This window comes from Myotis lucifugus, unplaced genomic scaffold, assembly GCF_000147115.1.
Source record: "Myotis lucifugus unplaced genomic scaffold, Myoluc2.0 scaffold_59, whole genome shotgun sequence".
NCBI lineage: Eukaryota > Metazoa > Chordata > Mammalia > Chiroptera > Vespertilionidae > Myotis > Myotis lucifugus.
In genome coordinates this window covers 5,932,018-5,952,061 of record NW_005871107.1, presented here as the reverse complement: position 1 = coordinate 5,952,061, position 20,044 = coordinate 5,932,018, and the positions used below count along the sequence as shown (strand labels likewise).

The 20,044-nt window shown below is 40.1% G+C and overlaps 1 protein-coding gene and 1 non-coding gene across 4 annotated transcripts in view; one reads left to right on the top strand and one right to left on the bottom strand.

The window, feature by feature from the left end:
- Positions 1-20,044, top strand: part of FILIP1 (filamin A interacting protein 1) — a 172,290-nt gene that overhangs the window by 44,127 nt on the left and 108,119 nt on the right. The gene's annotated exons all lie outside the window — the stretch shown is intronic.
- LOC111826177 lies at positions 18,168-18,294 on the bottom strand. Its single transcript, XR_002829440.1, has one exon. It is a non-coding gene; the product is annotated as a small nucleolar RNA SNORA27 (small nucleolar RNA).

The window sequence follows — 20,044 nt, the reverse complement described above, 5'->3', positions numbered from 1 at the left end:
ACGTTTGTGTTAATATATTTCTCTGGGAGCTCTCCAGAATATGGGTCAGAAGGGCTGACACTTGGTGGTTGCAGAGGTGGGAGGAGAGAGGATTCAGGTGTGGGGTAGAAGTCAGACCCCATGGACTACTGCAGGTGCCCTCTGGTGGTCCCATTCCAATCTGTCTCAGCTCCAGCCTTATGCTGGACTGAAAGTCCCTGGAATGCTCTCTGTGCTAGTCTGGTTCTCTTTCATCAGTCACCAGCTCTGCGGTGATACAAGTAACACAATTACAGGTAAAGTACCAATCAAACAAACTCTGAGGAGGGTATAAATTATATTATTTTTCTTAATATTTTTATCTAAAGTATTATTGGATTCAAACTTACAAATTTTGATTATCTACAAATACGCACCTACAGTAACAGTATGTGTAAGTCAAATTTAATTTTAAGATGACTATTGAAAGCCATGAGAAAAAGACAAGGGAGTTGACTTCTTGGGCCTTAGGATTTTAACATAAGAATTTGGGAGGAATACAAACATTCAGACCATAGCTGGTCCCCAACAATCTTTTTGGAAGAGTATGGCAGTTGCTCACACTCTAGTCTAGGACATTATACTCAAAGGCTAGTGTTGTGCATAAATACTTTCTAAATTCTTTTCAGTATCTTATAAATTGATCATTCATTTACTTACATAAATCCTTTTCAAATCTGAGCTGCGTGACTAATCCCCAGGGGCGAATATATTCTACTTGTTCTATAGTGTTAAGAGTAGCTTCCTTTCCAATGTCAACTGTAATTGAAAAACAAAAATAAGTTTTAGAAAAAGAATAACTTATTCTTCATTGTTCTGTGTTTTCCCTCCTGCATATGTTAAAGACTTCTATGTTTGCACATTGCAGCCATTGTTCTGTATTTTGAGAGACAGAAAACATGGTTTGCATACTCCAGTCATGACTATATTTGCTTACTAACCCTTTAAACTTTTCTCAGAGCATTTAGTAGCTTAGATTTCCTCCTCCCAACAACCTGGGGGAATTGCTATGATGTAGGACCTCTATGTTAACATGTTGAAAGTGAGAATTCAGAGATCTGGAGACATTTCATAAGAGGTTATTTGGGGAGAATGTAACATCGGCCTATCAAGTTAGCAGCCTGTTTATAACCCCCATCTTTGGCAGAGCTTTCCTATTGGAGTCATTCAACATTTATCTAGTTTCTTTTAGTCACTTTTTGGCTTTCCTGATTTCTCTGTGATATTTGGAAAATCATGTAAATTCTGTATCTTCTTAATAAAGAGTCCACAAGAAGAAGCAACTTCTAGAGGGCCTTTATGATTTCTAAAAGGAGAGATCAGTCTATATTGTTTTCCATCCTTTATTTATTTGAGCCAGAATGGGCCATCTTTCCCAGGAGATCAAGAAAAACATGCTGGTGTTCATCATATTTTCTCACACTCTGCCTTTTTTCCCTGTAGTGTAATCAATTACACAAAGATGCATTGCTCATACATTTTGTGTAAGCCCTGTGCTAATTGCTGCAGGGGTTATAAAAGTGAATTAGACAGTTTTTTGCCCTCAAGCAGTTTATGATCCCGTGGGATGAAGGAAATGGTAAGTACATCAAAGCTGTAATATGCAGACAAAAAGAAGTATAATTTCTGTTTCCATTTTTATTCCTTCCTTGGGTTAAATTTATTTAAAGCTTTCTAATCAAAGCTCTGTGGAATAAAGGAGAGTGAGAAGAGAAAAGCAAAATCCCTGGAACTGAATATCCTCATGATGTGCTCTGAATAGTCTTGCTTCAAAGGATGAAGTCCAGATGTTGGATTTATCCATAGTTCAGTGAATGACAAAAATCATAATAGTATATCGTTTATAGCTTCACTATTTATACATAACCTAAGATGAAGCAGGCATACAACTAAGCATAGCTGGAAGCAGCATTTTCTTTTTTTGTTTTTTTAACCTTCACCTGAGGATATTTTTTCCATTGATTTCAAGAGTGTGGAAGGGTGGGAGGAGGGGCAGAGAGAGAGGGTGGGGAGAGAGAGAAAAAAACAACAACAACAACATTGATGTGGTAGACACAGTTGGCTGCCTCCACACTCGCCCTCATGGGGAGGGGGGCCACCGAAGTACATGCCCTTGACCGGGAATTGAACCCACAACCCTTCAGTCCATGGGCCGACACTCTAACCACTGAGCAAACCGGCTAGGGCTAGAAGTATCATATTCTTGAGTTCATGACATTAAAACTGGTTGTCTTTGGACTGTCATTGTGCCACAATAATAGAATATAACAGAGGTAAGCAGGAATTCTTACAGTGCAACATAGCTAAGACACAAGGACTTGTCTCTAAAAGCTTTCTTTTCAAAAAATTAATTTATCCAATTAATTAGCCAACATTACTGGTATCTAATTCTTGGTTCTTTTTTATTTTATTTTATTATTTATTATTTATATATATTTATTATTGACACTATTACAGATGTTCCCCGTATCTCCCCCACCTGTGCCCACCTCCACCCAGCCCCCCCGCCCCCAACCCCCTTTCCTGGCCTTCACCACACTGTTGTTTGTGTCCATGGGCTATGTATATATGTTCTTTGGCTAATCTCTTCATCTTCTTTTATCCAGTCCCCCCTTATTTTATTGTTTAGATTTTTTTCTTTCTTCTTTTTTAACTTTTCAATTGAATTTATTGAATTTATTGGGGTTTAATTCTTGGTTCTTGACAACAGTTCTTCCCCATCTCAAATATGTTCTTAGCAGATCATGAAGCTCATGACAATGAGCATTGCTCTGCTTGTTCCGTTAGAGATGCATTGGAAATGTTCAAGGTCAGTGTTTGTTTGTATATATCTTTGACATCATCTTTTTGGACCGTACTCGAGGCAGTTACTTCACAGTGAGCACAGAGAGATCCCTGACTGTATCAACATATCAGTAACTGTTACCAAAATATCACAGACCCAGGCTCTCCCATGAGGCATCTCTGGCCAGGAGGACTGCTGTAATAAGGAGTGTGAGGAAGACGAGAAAGCCAATATCCTTATGAACTAAGCTTTATTTCTAATACAAGAAAAGAAAACAAGAACAAAACATTGACTTCAGTTCAAACTCCAGCTTGTTTTCTTTGCAGAGGCCGTTTGCTTTGTTTGTCCACACAACCTCACATCTTTCCTCGCTCGCTCACTGTCACATACTTTAAGAAGAGAAATTCTTTCCTTCTGACTTTTTTCTCTTTCCCTCTGCTTAGAAACACCACAATACTGGGGGCTGGGGCTTGGCTTTATCCTTGTCAGACGGAGGGAGGGAGACGTGAAGGAAGCAGCAAGTGATGCTAGGTTTATTTGATGTATCTGTCTTCCCTACTTCTGCCTTCCTAGTATCTGACTCAGGAATGCAGGGAAATGTCTGCAGTACGATTCCGGCTGCCTGGAAAAGGGCAGGCAGGGGCTGAGGCGGCAGCAGCTACTTGGCCCTTTCTCAGGGGCGCGCTGGAGCCAGCTGGCACTGGCTTGCAGGAGCTGACTGTGCGCATCTCTTCCCCGCTCTGCATTCAGTGATGTCATGTTGGTAGCTTGAAATGGGCCACGATGGGGGTATCTACCCCATGGAAATCTGAAAATGCGACAATCAGGGCTTTTGTTAATCTTCTAGAGGCCTGGAGAGTCCCTCTTAACCTGTCCCCAAAGGCTTTCTGCCTGGGTCCAGAGAAACTTCACTAAACCTGACATATTATGAGCACAAGATGACAACCCACAATGAGTAAGAGAGAGATGAATTCTTCACTTGTGCCATCATCAAGAGATAGCTTGAGGGCAGGGCTTTATTGGTTTTATAATCTCTATGAGCAACCATTTAAAGCTCCATCCAGGAAGTGCCAATAGATGACAAAAGTGTCGTTTCTAAGCAAATGCAGGTTCAAGATAATCTGTGATTCCTTGTTCCAACCTTCAACCAGACGACTCCCACTAGGTCTCCTGTCCCCAGTAGAAACCCTGCTCCCAACTTTGGTACACCCACAGTGACAGCGGAGGGTTTTTGTAGTAGCGACTTCTGTAACTCGCGTGGCTTCTATGATAACAAGGACTTCGAGCATCGGGGACGCTGGCCCCACCATTGCCTTTCGTGTGTGTGAAGTAGGAGTGGTATCAAACCCTGGAGGCTTCTGCGCTTCCTGAGATCTCTTCTTTGTTGCCTTTGATGACATCTCAGCAGTTTCGATGACGCGAGGAGAGGCCACTGGCAGCAAGAGCAAGAGAGAAGACAATGTCAGAAAGTCTCTCGGTGGCTGTCAGGACAGCATTGAGGAGCACAGTCATTCACCCCCTCCTTTGGGGACTTCTAGAAACCACTGAGTAAGGGTCTTTGAGGAGAATCTGCAGGTCCCCAGATAGAGGTGGGCGCAGAGTTTGAGGTCATACGTTTACTTCCAGGTTACTAGTACTGTGATTCCAGGAGACCTGATGTCAAGTTCTCAGTCTGTGAAACAGCAGAGGCACAACAATGTGGAATTCAGTGTAATTTAGCTGTATAACTTACTGTTGGTCAAGCCACTAACAATCAGTTATTCATTCATTCATTCACTCATTCATTCATATTTCAAGACAAAAAAAGGCAAAGAAATCCCCAATGACGTAGCATCTTCCTCTAAAGAAAAGTGAACAAAAGCATAGGGGCCTCTGAGTTGCCATTGCAGATATGACATAATTTGCTAAAATACAAAAGACTTTCTCAAGTTTTTAAAAGAGCACATCAAATATTCACTCTCTTTGAGCCATTGTGGGTAAAACCTATACCACTTGCATAGGGAAGGTGCTTAGTAGTGTTTTTGTGGAACTGGCCTTGAGATATTAATATAAACTTATTCTTTCATAATAAACTTTAAAAAGTTTACTTGGAACTAACTCATTCAGCCAACCAGCTGACATAGGCAAAAGATATTACTGGTTTCTCTATTTGCTTTTATGACTTACCTATGCAGTCGGAATAATTTTACTAGACTGTGAGGTCCATGATATCACAAAGCACCTAGAATTGTTTTCTTTACCTAGTGCCTGGCACTTTGAAATCACTGAATAAGTATGCACTGAATAAAAATAATAAAGTGGATCTTGAAAATAATTCTAGCTTTAAATTTAGTTTTGAGCAAGAAATTTTAAAGTGACAATGAAAGTTCATTCTAAAATTTCCTTTTCAGTGATGCATATATATGTAGGGTATGCTAATTATGAATATACAAGTGACAAAACTATTTAATGAAAACAGTCGGACTGTTTTGGTAAAATCTAAACAGCCTACCAAATGTAGGGCATGATTGGTTTCTAATCTAAGTGAAATCTGTAGAGAAATAGAAAACCTCTAATTCTGTGGTTCTGGCTAGGACTTTTGTTTGAGCAAAATCCAGCTATTTATAATCCTTAGAAGAGAAACTCTATTTTCACACAATTCTTATGTCAGTATCTTTTGCATAACGTATTGTGCAAGATTTTTAAAAAAGTAGTTTTCTGATCTTCTGAGGTTTTGATTTTTTGGGTGTGTGTGTGCCTGTTTTATATTTTTTCTTATGCTTCCACTAGTCATTGGGAACATTTCCTTAGAGCAGAGGTATAGAGACGACAGGGATGTTTAGGCCCATTACCTCAGTTGGCCTAGGCGCAGGGGTCCTCAAACTACGGCCCGCGGGCCACATGCAAATACAAATATTGTATTTGTTCCCGTTTTGTTTTTTTACTTCAAAATAAGATATGTGCAGTGTGCATAGGAATTTGTTCATAGTTTTTTTTTAAACTATAGTCCGGCCCTCCAACGGTCTGAGGGACAGTGAACTGGCCCCCTGTTTAAAAAGTTTGAGGACCCCTGGCCTAGGGGTCCAATAAAGCAGGCTCATTCCCTCCCTAGGATAGCTGGCTGTGCCGGGTGTTGGGGAAAACTTTTTGTTCACAGACTACGCCACCACTCTGGTTTGTCAGCTGTCTGGCAAATCTTTGTCTTTGGCCACAAATGTCATAAGATGAGAGAATATGGATGACTGGAAGCAAACACATCACTACTCCTAGAAAAGCAATCCTCAATTTGCGTTCTGTGCATGGTGAGTCATGCTAGTATACTAAGAACAGAGGAGGACAGAAAACAAGGGGGAGGAAGGTAGAGGACACCCTCCCTGGGTACAAATTTGGAAAATACTCACGTTGGGCATTTTTGTTGGCTTGAATGGCAGCTGATGAAAATGAAATGTCAACAAAATAAGAAAGTAGTATTGAATTACTGGGAAAGTTTTTTTTTCTCATGGCTACATGAGAAACAGACTTTACTATTTATGTACATCTTACTTTTTAGACATTAAAATTATAGGAACAAAGCCAAAATTAAAAATAACCTGTGTTTTGTACTTTCTCCATGCCTAACATAGAACATTCCTTGACCTTCCTCTACCCTTGTTCCCACTATTTAGCTACCATGATGACCACCAAGGTTCACTGCTTTTCTTTTTCTGATGTGAAAGGATAACAGTGAGGGACAAACTTAAGGCTGAACATGCAAACGCAGAATGTAGTCTTACTGTAAATTGCAGCTTGCCCGAGTTAATCCATTATGTTTTGTGATACATATAATTAGTATTTTGCTGCACTTGTCCTCTATTTTGAAGTTCTCCTAAGCCTATATCAGGCCACTGAACAGCTATTTGCTTTTGTTTATCTTTTTCCCTCAGCCTGGAAAGAGCTTATTCATTCCCCGGGGTCCAGTTGGAGGCCATGATCTGAGAAATACTCAGTCCTCAAAGCGTGCCCCTCTGTGTAATCTATAGCCATTTGTCTTTGCATGTTTCTAGTTTTTATGAGCTCAGGAGTTATTCATGACCAGGTCTAGTTAATCCTCAGATCCAAGACTGCTTTTAAGGCATTTCCCAACCTTCCTTCTAACTTTTAAACCTGTTTAAATGTCTGTTTAAAGAACAATTGTCACAAGGGAAATCATTAGGTATAAGCTTCCATTAATATTTATGTATTATGTTTATTAATATTTATGTATTTAGTTTTTTCTATTGTTAGATATAATTTATAATATGCCTCATACCTTAAGAACTTAGCCTAACATTTATAAATAAATATACAAATATTGGGATAAGTGATTACATTTTTGTTCAATCTTCTTAAATTAATTGAGACTTGTTTTGTGACCTATCTTGGAAAATGTTTTATGTGCTCTTGAAAAGAATGCATATGTTTTGGGGTGGAATGTTCTGTAAATATCTATTGTCTCTTTGTTCTAATGTTTTATTTAAGGCCACTGTTTTCTTGTGGACTGTCTGTCTGGATGATCTATCTATTGATGTAAGTGGGATGTTAAAATCTACTATTATTGTATGGTTGTCAATCTCTCCCTTTATTCCATTAATACTTGCTTTATGTATTTAGGTGCTCCTCCATGGGGTGTGTAGATGTTTACAAGTGTTACATCCTTTTGTTGGATTGATTTTTTTTATCATTATGTAATGCCCTTAGTTGTCTCTTGTTAAAAGCTTTGTTTTATAGTCTATTTTGTCTGATATCAGTATCACTTATCCCAGCTTTTTTTTGTTTCCATTTGCATGAACTATCTTTTTCCATCTTTTCATTTTCAATCTGTGCATGTCTTTCTATCTGAAGTGAGTATTAATAGGCAACATAGGCACAAGTCTTGTTTTTTTTCCCAATCCATTCAGCCACCCTATGTCTTTTGACTGGAGCATTTAATCCACTTACATTGAAGTAATTATTGATAGGTATGTAGTTATTGCCATTTTATTATTGTTTTCTGTTTGCTTTTGCAGTTCTTCACTGTTCCTTTATTTCTCTCCTGCTCTATTCTCTTGTACATTGATGACATTTTTTTCTGATTTGCTTGGATTCCTTTCTCTTTATTTTTTGTGTTTCTATTATAGGTTTTGGTTTGTGGTTACCATCAGATTCATCTATAACAAACTTTGTTTATAGGAATCTATTTAAGTTTATGGTTGTTTAAGTTCAAATGCATTTTTAAAGCACTTCATTTTTTACTTACAACCCACATTTGTGTTAATAATATTACATTTTACATTTGTGTGCGTGTGCGTGTGTGTGTGTGTGTGTGTGCGCGCGCGTGCGCGTGCACGCACGCGCGTGTATCCCTTAATTTATGATTGTGGTTACATATGATCTTACTACTTTTAACTTTTAACCTTCCTACTAGCTTTATAATTGGTCATTCTACTACTTTTACTAAATGTTTGCCTTTATCAGTGACATTTTTTTTTCTTTCTGATATTTTATTATTTTTGGTGTTGGCATTTTCTTTTCCACTTAAAAATGTTCCTTTAAAATTTCTGGTAGTGCTGGCTTAGTGGTAATGAACTCCGTTAGCTTTGCTTGTCTGGGAAACTATCTCTCCTTCAATTCTGTACCATAATTTTGTTTGGTGGAGTATCTTGTTTTTTGTTTGCTTGTTTGTTTGTTTGTTTGTTTGTTTTCCTTTCATCATGTTGAATATATTGTGCCATTCCTTTTGGTCTGCAAGATTTCTGCTGAAAATTACCTGATAGTCTTATGGGAGTTCCCTTGTATGTAACTAGCTGCGTTTTTCTTAACACTTTTAAGATTTTCTCGTCATCTTTAACTTGTGGCTTTTTATTATGATGTATCTTGGTGTGGGTCTTTCTGGATTCATCTTGTTTGAGACTCTCTTTGCTTCCTGGACTTAGATGTCTGTTTCCTTCACCAGGTTAGGGAATTTTTCAGCTTTCATTTCTTCAAATAGGTTTTGTGCACTTTCTCTCTCTCTCTTCTTCTGGAATCGCAATGATGCAAATGTTGGTATGCTTGATTTTCCCAGAGGTGCCTTAAATTATCCTTATGGGTAAAATTTTTCTTTTTGCTATACCAGTTGGGTGATTTTACTACCTTGTCTTCCTGATTGATGATTTATTCTTCTGCATCAGCAAATCTGCTGTTGAATCCCTCTAATATATATATAATTTCAGTTATTGTGTTCTTCAGTTCTGATTGGCTCCTTTTTATTTCTTGTGTCTTTGATGAAGTTTTCACTGAGTTCATCTATTCCTCTCCCAATTTCATTGTGCATCTTTAAAACCATTGTTTTGGACTCTATCTGGTAGATTGTTTGCCTGTTTTGTTTAGTTGTTTTTCTGGGGTTTTGTCCTTTTCTTTAACTTGGAACATACTCCTCCATCTCCTGATTTATGTTTGTCTGTATGTGTTAGATAGCTCTGCTACATCTCCAGATCCTGAAAGAATGATCTTAAATAGAAGGTGTCCTCTGGGACTAGTATACCGATCATCCCTAGTCACCAGAGCCACGTGCTCCACAGGTGTCCCCTGTGTAGGTTGTGTGTGCCCTCCTGTAGCAGTTGGGCTGTAATTGCTGCAGGTGCAGTGGTAGGTGAGATTGGTCCTCAGGCTGACTGGCTGTGAGGACTGACCATATGACTGTGGATGACCTGCATGGAGAGGAATCTCTTTGGCGGGGCTCTGGTGCCAACTGAGGCTTCTCATTGTGTGTGTTGATTGGGGAGCTGCTTGTGTGGAGCTCTGGTGTAGTTGCTGTTTTTGTGAGGCTTGTGACCACTTGGGAGAGATTATGAAGTGAGCCAAGGTCAGCTGCCACTTATGCTGGGCTTGGGGACTCTTGGGAAAGTCTGCAATACAAGCCAAGGCTGACTGCCACCTGTGCTGAGCTTGGGAGCATTTGGAAAAGACTGTAATGCAAGCTGAGGCCAGCTGCCTCCTATGCTGAGCTTGGGAGCACTTGGAAAAGACTGTGCTGCAAGCTGAGGCCAGCTGCTGCCTGGGCTGGACATGAGGGCATTTTGGAAAGACTGTGATGCAAACCAAGGCTGGCCACCACTTGTATGCAGCGTTTGGAGTCACTTAGAAGGGGCTCCAGCATGGGCTAGCAGAGTGGGTGGGCAGAATCTCAGGGGAACACCGGGGTGGGGTGTACAGTGTTAGCTAGGTTATTGGAGAGTGACTGATTTGGTTCCTGCTGTGCCTGGCAGGCCAGTTTGAAGCACAACAACAACAACAAAGAAAACCAGGGAAGAGTGGTGCCCATCAGTGCTTTCATCCCTAGAAAGAGTTTAGGCCCTTGTCCTAAATTTAATCAATTTAATTCCTCCCCATATGACCCAGGTACTTCTCGAACTGCTGCTTCCATTTTGGACCTGAAACAAGTGATTTGTGCAAGAGCCCTTTAAGAACAGCATCAGTGCCTGGTCTGTGTGGCTCTGTGGTTGAGCATCGACCTATGAACAGTTTGACTCTTGGTCAGGGCACAGGCCCGAGTTGCAGGCTCGATCCTTAGTAGGGTTGTGCAGAAGGCAGCCAAACAATGATTCTCTCTCATCATTGATATTTCTATCTCTCTCTCACTCTCCCTTTCTCTCTGAAATTAATAAAAACATACTTAAAAGATTTTTTTAAAGAACAGTATCATCTCCCAAAGCCTTTTATCTCTCTTGGACATAATCCTTGATGTTTTACAAAATAAGATATTATAGGAACTCCTCTTCTGGGCATTGGTGCCCTGGGCGGAGAAGTCTGGTGTGGGGCTTGGACCCCCTTGCTTCTCAGGAGAATTGCTGTGGTTCAGATATTCCTTCTATTTGTGAGTCACCACATTGGGTGTGAATCCTAACCAGAGTCGTACCTGTCCCCCAGCCTGTCTCCATGTGGCTTCTTCTTTATTTCCTTAGTTGTAGGAATTCTGTCCAGCTACTTTTCAGGTGGCTCTCTGCAACAGTTGTTCTATATATTTTGTTGTAATTTTGATGTGTTTGTGACAGGACATGTGTTCAGAGTCTATCCACTCCATCATCTTGATCCTGCCTCCTCTTGGACTATGACATACTTGAGGGAAGAACATATTTTATTATTATTACTATTATTATTATTATTATTATTATTTTGTGATTGCTTGCACTAGTATGGTTCTTGTGTGCTTGTTATTTGGAACAGCGGTGCACAAAAACAGTTTGTGAAATGAAATAAAACCCACAGTTTTCAAGTTCAGAAAGCCAGGGGGCTAATAGTACCAGATCAGTATGGTTTCTACACTGATCTACTGCAGAACCTCCTCTCCACCTTCCTCAGGTTAATTTAGGAAGTGGTCCCCAGTGGGTATCTATTAGGCCCTCCAAATGCTGCCTTGCCCTGACCTGGCTTGAAGATCTCTTGATGCCTCTGCTACCTCTGCTGGTTCCAACATTGACCAGGCACTGTTCCACAAATCCTCCCCCTCCTACTGCACGGCCAGTTCTGAAAGCAAAGCCCCAGCTTCTTAGCCTTTCCAGGTGCCTCTTTGTTTCCATTTATGCCTTTATTGCAGGCCCCTTCCGCTTCAGCTTTGGCTGCATGTCCATCCATGGAGGCATCTTCAACATCATATTCTCTGCTTTGCACAATATTCCCTCTTCCCTTGCAATGTGACATTGTCCTTGGATCAAGTTTGTGACAGACTGCAGCTTTTTTCTTTTGGACAATTCCTTTCCAGGAGTTTCTTTGTTCACCCAGCACTTAGAGTTTGCTTCTCGTCTCTACTCCCTCCCCCATGCATTTCTGCCTGCCATCCAGTCTTGTCCAGACAGGACCCAAACTCAAATGGTTTCCAAAGACAGGTGGGTAATAACCAGGTGAAGCTTCTGGAGTGTTTGCATATTAAACCCATAGGGGGAGTCAGTACTAAAAATTCTCTCCTTTTTTATTCTTGATACACAAAACTTTTGATGTAGTTTTTGTTTCTCTCCTTAGGTACGGAGAGGAATTTCTAGAGGAAAAACATAGTGCAAATGTAGTAATAAATAAATGGCAATTGACTCTTGGATCTCAATGTTCATAGGTCATGGAGAGTGGTTAAGGATGAGTGGTGAACTAGGGAGTACATGCTCCATTTAAATGGGCCAGCCATGACTCAACTCAAGCTAAATGTCATTACATAGGAAGATAGGCTCAATAGCAACAGATCTTCTGATTTTTTTCAATAAAACCTGAAAAATCTAGATTATTTTGTAAAAACTTCTGATAAAATGTGTCTGCTAAACACACACACACACACACACACACACACACACACACACACACACACGCACCCCATATCTGCAAAGAGGTTTTGAACTATAGGGCATTATTTTGTAACCTACAAGTCTATCCCCTCAAACAGGGCGCCTGCTGGAGTGTGAGTAATAAGTAGGCCTGTAGTCAGTCATGCAAACAGTTACAATTAATATAATCTTTTCCAGCTGAGCCTAGTATTTCTAGGTTAAGTGATGGGAAAAACAGAGCGTTTCTAGTTGAATTTGTAGACATGCTGAGGCTTCTCTCTAATTTGGATCTTCGTCCTACCTTGCCCTACTGCTGGTTCTCAGCGTGGGGGCCTAGGACCGACAGCATTAGCGTCACCTGGGAACTTGTTAGAAATGCAGACTCTTAGGTGCCACCCCAGACCCATGGAACCAAAAACTCTGGGGGTGGGATCGACAACCTATGTGCTTATAGCCCTCCAGGTGCTTCTGGTGTACTCTGAAGTTCGAGGAGCTCTAGGACTTCAGAGGAGCGTCTCCACCTGCAATATGCTCCTGGAGCCCCGGCAGGCAGGTACAACCCCAGTCTTCCTGCTCCCCTACCCTCAGCACCAGGTTTTAGGAACCAAGACACATCTGCTCTGTACACCCTGGGTTCAGCTCGGCTCTCCAAAAAAGGAATATCGGACTGAGACACAAAATAGGATGTTGGCACATCGTAGTGGAGAAAAGGGGATTTGGGAATTCAGCATGTTGAGAGGGAAGTGGAGAAAAAAATATGTTCCCAGATTTCTTACCCTCCCTCTCCCATGGCTTATTGGACATAGAAGAACAGCCTAGCGGTACGAGTTAAAGAAATCTTGTCCTCGCCCTACCTACCTTCAACCCAACCTCTTACAAATGGCTACTTCTGTTTTAATTTCAAGCACTAGAGTTAGTAAAGGGTTAATTTTATTCACTAGGGTTAATGCAGACTAAGGAATAGGGAGTTAGGGTATTCACGCTGCTATGTGATTTAAATTTAGCCAGATTGATTTCTTAACACCGTTCTGAGATTCTGGAAGGGTGAGAGTTAAATAGGTGGGCAAGGGGTCATGTTTGGGCTTAGGGCACACTTCAGGCAAGTCTGGGCTGGAAAGGCTCCTTGTGGAGTACAATGAGATCACTGGGATCTCATTTTTATCATTTTAGTGAAAGGCACAGGTGAGAAACACAGGTGGGGAAACAAGAAAGGCTCCTAAAAGAGAGTGAGGGCCAGCGAAAGACAATGGATAGGCTTGTATCTTTTCCTCTTATCAAAACTCCTCATCAGCACCCTCTCAGAGGTCCTGTGCCATAATTGCACTGTTGGAAAGTCCCTGAACTCGGCTTGCTTCCAGGCCCCAGTATGAGTCTTATTTCTTGCTTTTCTTTTTCAAAGCTAGAGTAGGAGCAAGAGGGATTTAAAGGAAAACTGCTTTATATCTATTGGCTGAAAGTCTATTAGTACTTTATGGTTTATAAAACTGCAACCAGTGTTGTTTCACATCCCATAAAACTCAAGGGCATAATCCTAATACTTTATTTCTTTCTAATTGAATTAAATATTGCTCTTTAGTTACCTCTTCTATATCCCTTTCCTATAATCCCCACTTGAGGTAGAGAATTTAACCTGGACATTTCCTGGTAAGTTCAATTTTATCTCGTAATTCTTTTTCAGTTAAATTCAATGCATATAGGTCAGTCCTAGAACAAATCAGAATTCCATTTCAGTCTCTCCTATCTCTCCTCCCAAGCTACTCACTTCACATACAAATTGTGCTTCATCTGTGGGGGAGGGAGGAGGACAGGTTAGTTCCTGGTGGAACTAACAGAGTGGGAGCACCTCCAGGATCTGACTCAGATTTCCAGCTGTACTGCTGCCAGGACTGGCCACATAATTTAGGGGGGCTGTGCATAAGGGAAATATGGGGCCTCTAGTTACAACGTAATTAAGAATTTCAAGACAGCACCTGGCTGATGTGATTTAGCAGTTGTGCGTCCACCTGGGAAACAAGAGGTCATTGGTTTGATTCCCAGTCAGGGCACATGCCCGGGTTGCAGGCTTGATCTCCAGTAGTGGGTGTGCAGGAGACAGCCGATCGGTGATGTTTCACTCTCATCCCTTTCCCTTCCTCTCTCTCTAAAATTCAATAAAGGAAAAAAAAAAAGAACCGCATGTGGGGCCCTGTGCAACTGCGCAGACCATATATCTCTGAAACCAATCCTACCTGTGTTCTCTGTTCTCTGTTGTCATCTCCCAGCCTGGCTCCCAGTGAAAGTTATGGCCACGGCCCTTTCTGGGGATGTTTCCTGTCTCTCCTGCTCTCTTGGAACCTTACCACAACTCTCACAGGTGCTGCGTGTTTCCTGAAGTGAAGCTGTGCCTTTGGTTTCTCCCCAGCTTTCGTGGTCTGCGTTGAAGCCCTCTGCCTTGGTGACTCTTCTACTAGCATGTTGCTGCCTTTCCTAGACCTTCCACCTTGCTGGGCACTTGGCCACTTCTGTATGTCCTCCATATACTTGCTGAACATCAGTCTCCATCATCCCCTTTGTACAGACACATGCTGCTAAGTGTCTGTTGTTTATCTGCATTTCCTATGGCGTGACTAATGCCAGTGGAAATCCTACTCTGAAACTTTAGCCTGTCAGGTTCTTCCACCTTAGATTCCTCAAACTTTGCGATGGAACCCTTTATATTTATATCCTCCCTCAATTTATCTGGAAGAGAAGAATAAGATAGGTGGGCAGATAGCATAGCTACTACATTATCCGCCCCACCCCCCTGCCCCCATTTTCAGCCACTGGGTGTGAGGGGGTGGGAGTGACAGGAACCATTTCCACTTCTCCCACTTTAAATGCACCCATCAATCATACTTGTCACACAGTCTAAATCAGGGTTGGAAAACTAAGGGCCAGGGGTCAAATCCATCCACACCCATTTGTTGGTGTATTGTCTATGGCTGCGTTCATGCTACAACAGCATATTGAATAGGTGCAACAGAGACCACATGACTTGCAAAGTCCAAAATATTGAATATTTACTTATCCCTTTACAGAAAAAGTTTGCTGACCCCTGTGCTAGACATCACAGTTGAAAACAAAGTGTCTTTGTCTCTGATGGTACCTATATTGGGTGTTGAGTGGTGTCTGATGACCCCACAGTTAATCTGCCACTGATTAATGCTCCCTGCATTACTACTGCTAGGAAATAGTTTTATGTACGTATAGAGAGTAGAACAGGCATTATGATTCCACATACACATAGTGGGTAGAATAGGTATTATTATTCTCATTTTACAGAAGAAAAAACTGTGGGTTGGAGAGGTTAAGTAACTTGTCCGAGCTTATAGAAGAAGTGACTGTGGGGTTAGAGGTGGGGGCACAGCTCTCTTATTCCTTGGAGTTAATAGCAAACAGTTCCAGGAGGATGCAGTATGTTAGGAAAACAAATGCTAAGGATTTTTGTATGAGGTCATGGGTCCCCTTAAGGTCCACTGTGGGGTTGGGTGGTATGACTAGAGGGTGGAAAAGAGAGGTGGCTATGGATCATTAGGTTAGAAAAAAATTATTCCAAAAGATGGTGACTCATTTTCTTACATGCTTCCTGCCCACACACTGAGTCTGAAACTTGTGCATTGTGGTAGCATGACATTTTAGATAAATTAAATTCCTAATGTACCTTAATTAGCTAATCTCAAAGTTCTCTTTATAGTTCTTGCCAGCTTTTGCATGCAGAGCAACCAAGGTTATGAAGATTGGTTGGATGACAGAATTCACAGCCCTTCACACAGCATCTTTAAAAATCAGATAAACATTTTTGATGACCTTGTGGCTTCAGTTGCTCACCTAGAATGTGTTTCAATAGGAATAATTTTTCCTTTACTCCTCGCTTGGTTATAAAGTAGCTAGGCTCTGTTTTTAATTTAGGCTCCCCATACTCTGATCTAATCCAAGGGATGCTTGGGGACTGCTAGAAAAGACACGAGTCAGGAGGAGTTCAAAATAGACACAACCCATGACCCCATACATTACAAGTGGTTTTAAATTGTTCTTTTATGTTAAGAAATGGTCTAGAGACTCTAGACTCTAGAGACCATTTAAAGGACGAGGCATTTAAAGGACACCTGAATACAATTGGCATATGTGCAGGCAATTAGAATGCATGAAGTCATCGTCAGCACACAGCTATGTGCAGTATTTCATTTTCTCTCCTGTCAGCATGAAGCAGTGATATCAGCCAAACCACCGCACTTTTTCCTCGAGGAGATTAATCCGTCTTGTTAACATTGACCAGCAATTGTGATTTGCCTCACATTTCTTGAAAATGCAATCAAATTATTTTTAGAATATTTGCAACATAAAGACAAACATTTTTTTCCTAACAGGAAATTTTGTGCAGTTGGTTCACTAGAATAAAATCAGCTTCTGCACAAAGTAGAATTTTTCTCAATTTGCCTAAAAATCAGTTCAATTTATATCCAGTCGAGTAACAGTTGTTATGTGCCTGAAGTCTTAGTGACTTTGCCAATTCCGAAAATGTCAAAAGTCAGAACTGCAATAGCAAAGTTCCTCTTTCGCTCCTTGAAAACCTCAAGCTCTGAGAAGTAGAAAGGCAGGGTGAGGGGAGCATGGGGAAGAGATTGTGGTCTTAGAAGAATAAGGTTCTTCTAAGGTTGTGGGATACACAAGTAGAAGTTAGAGGAAAGAATCTACTGGTGGATACTACGCTCTGTGCCTAAATGTATTTCAGCCCCGTGAAACGGTGCCTGTGAATTCTTTGGTATCGCAGTAGCTCTGATACGGTGGTAAAAGCTTCCACCCAGATTTCTCCATGCACGTGGGAAACCCAAACATTCTAGTTCAGGCTTTCCAGGTACTGGCCATATTGTTTTGGACCAATAAATAAATCTCTCTAAGCCTCACTTGCCTTATCTTTTATAAGAAGAATAATTCTAGTACCTGCTTTATGGATTGTTATGAGGATTTCATGAGATGGTACTCTAGATATGTGTACTTAACCCAGTGCCCAGAGCATAATAAGCTCTGCAGTGAATGTCAGCAACTATTATTGTGAATAAAAGTAATATTTAAGAATAATTGATCAAATATATACTGCTGAGAGAAAGTCTAAGGTTTTTGTCTTCTGGCTACAGATAGGTCTCTTGTTAGTGGGAGGAAATGACTGATTCTTATATAATTCTGGTGTTGGGCCTTTTTAGAAGTGATGAAGTATAAGGAAATCTAGTCCTGGAAAACCAGGAATGCGGTGATTTTCCAGAGATGTTTTCTTTGTTAGATGAAAAAAACAAATATTTAGAACTCAAATTAAATGATGACATTCTTTAGAGGCCACAGATACTATTAAAATGTCTGAAAAAATTATAGTGCTCAAACAGAAAGAATATAGGTAAAATTTATTAGAAAATAATTTTGAGGCCTTGCTCTTTTTATGTAATCAATGACCATCGATTATATACTATGTCTAGTGGATAGTGACATCAAAATTATAAAAAATAAAGTATTATAAATAAAACAATATTTAAAATGTATTTGAGGTTAAAGGATGAATCACTGATGTTGAAAGTGCCAGAAAAAGTTGTTATTTTGTCATTACTTTACATAATAGTATATTTCTAGATGGTTAAGTGCTTTTCTCTTTATTACAATTGACAATAGCCTTATTTCTGCGATGGAAAATAACAAGAAACCCCCCCCCCCCACCACGTTATAGATGCTAAAAATGAATATAAAGAGGTAAACTAATACCCCTTTTTATCAAAATGTTGGTAAAAAAGGTCACTCTATTTTACATTCAAAGTTTTAAAACCCTCACATGGTATGCTCATTTAGACCCAGGTCTCTAACTTTAAAAGATTTTTTTTTATTTCTTGGTAGTTTCCTGATCTGTTATCTTGTTTTTTCTTTGTTGTGTTATTTTTTGTTTTTCTAGAAATCTTTTCTAGGTCTGCTGTTATCTTTCTTGAAGGATATTAAAGCGAATTTCATCAGATATTTCATCATGGATTTAGACTAGGGTAGAATAACATTTTTCTAACTTGCCACAGTTATAATATTTTCCTAGAACTCTTTTTTTTTTTTCAATTTGTTACCTCTGACAGGATACAAGTCAAACACCCAGTTTGCTTGGGTTTTAAAAGGATATTGCCTTTGCCCCATTGGAATGACTAGTAAAGACATAAGTCCAATGGGCAAAGTGAAAAGGAGTACCTTGAACTTTTGATCACAACATCACTGCAGTGACTTCAAGAAAATCCCCTTTCTTGAGAGATGAATTCTAACTTTCATAAAATTACTTAGAAGAATTTTCAGTTAGTCTGAATAGATCTGTCCTAGTAGAATGAAATATTAGGTTATTTTGAGGGTTTTATGACTATTAGATAATGAGAATTGAAAAAAAATGTCAACATGGCTTGTTGCATAAGTAGGATGAAGAATATTTTTTAAAATTACAAAGGATATTTAAGGGCAAACCTAGTAACACTTATGATCAGTCTTTGCTATTAGAATGAGTAATAATCTTGTGAGAAGTGCTTGAATATTTTATGAGTTGGGATATTTATAACTAGAGTAATCCAAGTAAATAAGATACTCGGGGAACAATCTGACATTGATGGAGAATGAACTAGCTGATTTGATTGGTCTTTAGCATCTTAAAATCCACATAGAACTAGAACAGATGTTTCCTTTTGCCGTTAGTTTTGGGTGCTTTGGGTATTGTCATTTATGTTTAAAAGAAAGAATTAGGACAGTTCCTTGCTCATGTTCTGAAAGCCTCACTTGCAGCAGGCCTTTTGCCAGGCCACACTGTCAAAAGTAGGCTTTTCTGTAATTGTGTGCTTCCCGTTTTATCATGTACTATAATTTTTCCTTATAATTCTATAAAGTAATTTAAAAATAGAAATTATATAAATAAAATTATTGCAACATTGCACCCTGTGCACTAGGTAGGTTCTTGAAAAAGTATATAGATAAATAAAAGCAGGAACAGACAGAGGTTGGATACTTGAGAATCATAAGAAAGCTGCCAAAACCTAATTCATGCAGAAAAGAAGTTTTTGTTGGTAGGAATGGGAGTGTTGTGACCTACATTGAATTATAACATGAAAAGACAAATCTAAAAGGAGGTGAGAGCAGGAGTGAAAGTGCTGGGGAAAATCAAGGTCACAATTTGCGGGAGCTAATGAAGATGGGAACTAGAGTGGGTGTTTAATAGCTATAGACTTTATCCTTTAAAATATATATATATATATATATTTCAGAGAGGAAGGGATAGGGAGAGAGAGATAGAAACATCAGTGATGAGAGAGAATCATTGATCAGCTGCTTCCTGTACGTCCCCCACTGGGGATGAGCCCACAACCTGGGGATGTGCCCTGACTGGGAATCAAACTATGACTTCCTGGTTCATAAGTCCACACTCAACCACTGAGCAATGCTGGCTCCGCATTTATCCTTTCCTTTTTACTTGTTCAAATGCTCTAGAAATACTTGTTAGTTCATTATAAATGACCCAATGTCTTCATAAACATTTTCTGATTCCTAGGATATCATTCATCTGACAGTATGGTCTAGTTATTGCCCAATTTCTGGGGGTTGGGGGGTGGAGAACAGGAGAGAGATGATCACAGATTAAAGAGGAAGGTTTGGAATAACATTTGATCTTTCTTTTCTTCACACCCTAGTCAGCAAATTCCATGCAAAGTATTGTGGACTAATTACTATGAAAGGAAAAGTGTATTTTGTGAATTATGTTAGGACTAGAGGCCCGGTACATGAAATTCATGATGGGGATAGGAGGGAGGCCCTCAGCCCAGCCTGCACCCTCTTCAATCCGGCCTAAACTAGCAGTAGGACATCCCTCTCACAATCCTGGACTGCTGGCTCCTAATTGCTCACCTGCCTGCTGGCCTGATAGCCCCTCACTGCCTCTGCGTGCTGGCCTGATCGCCCCAACTGT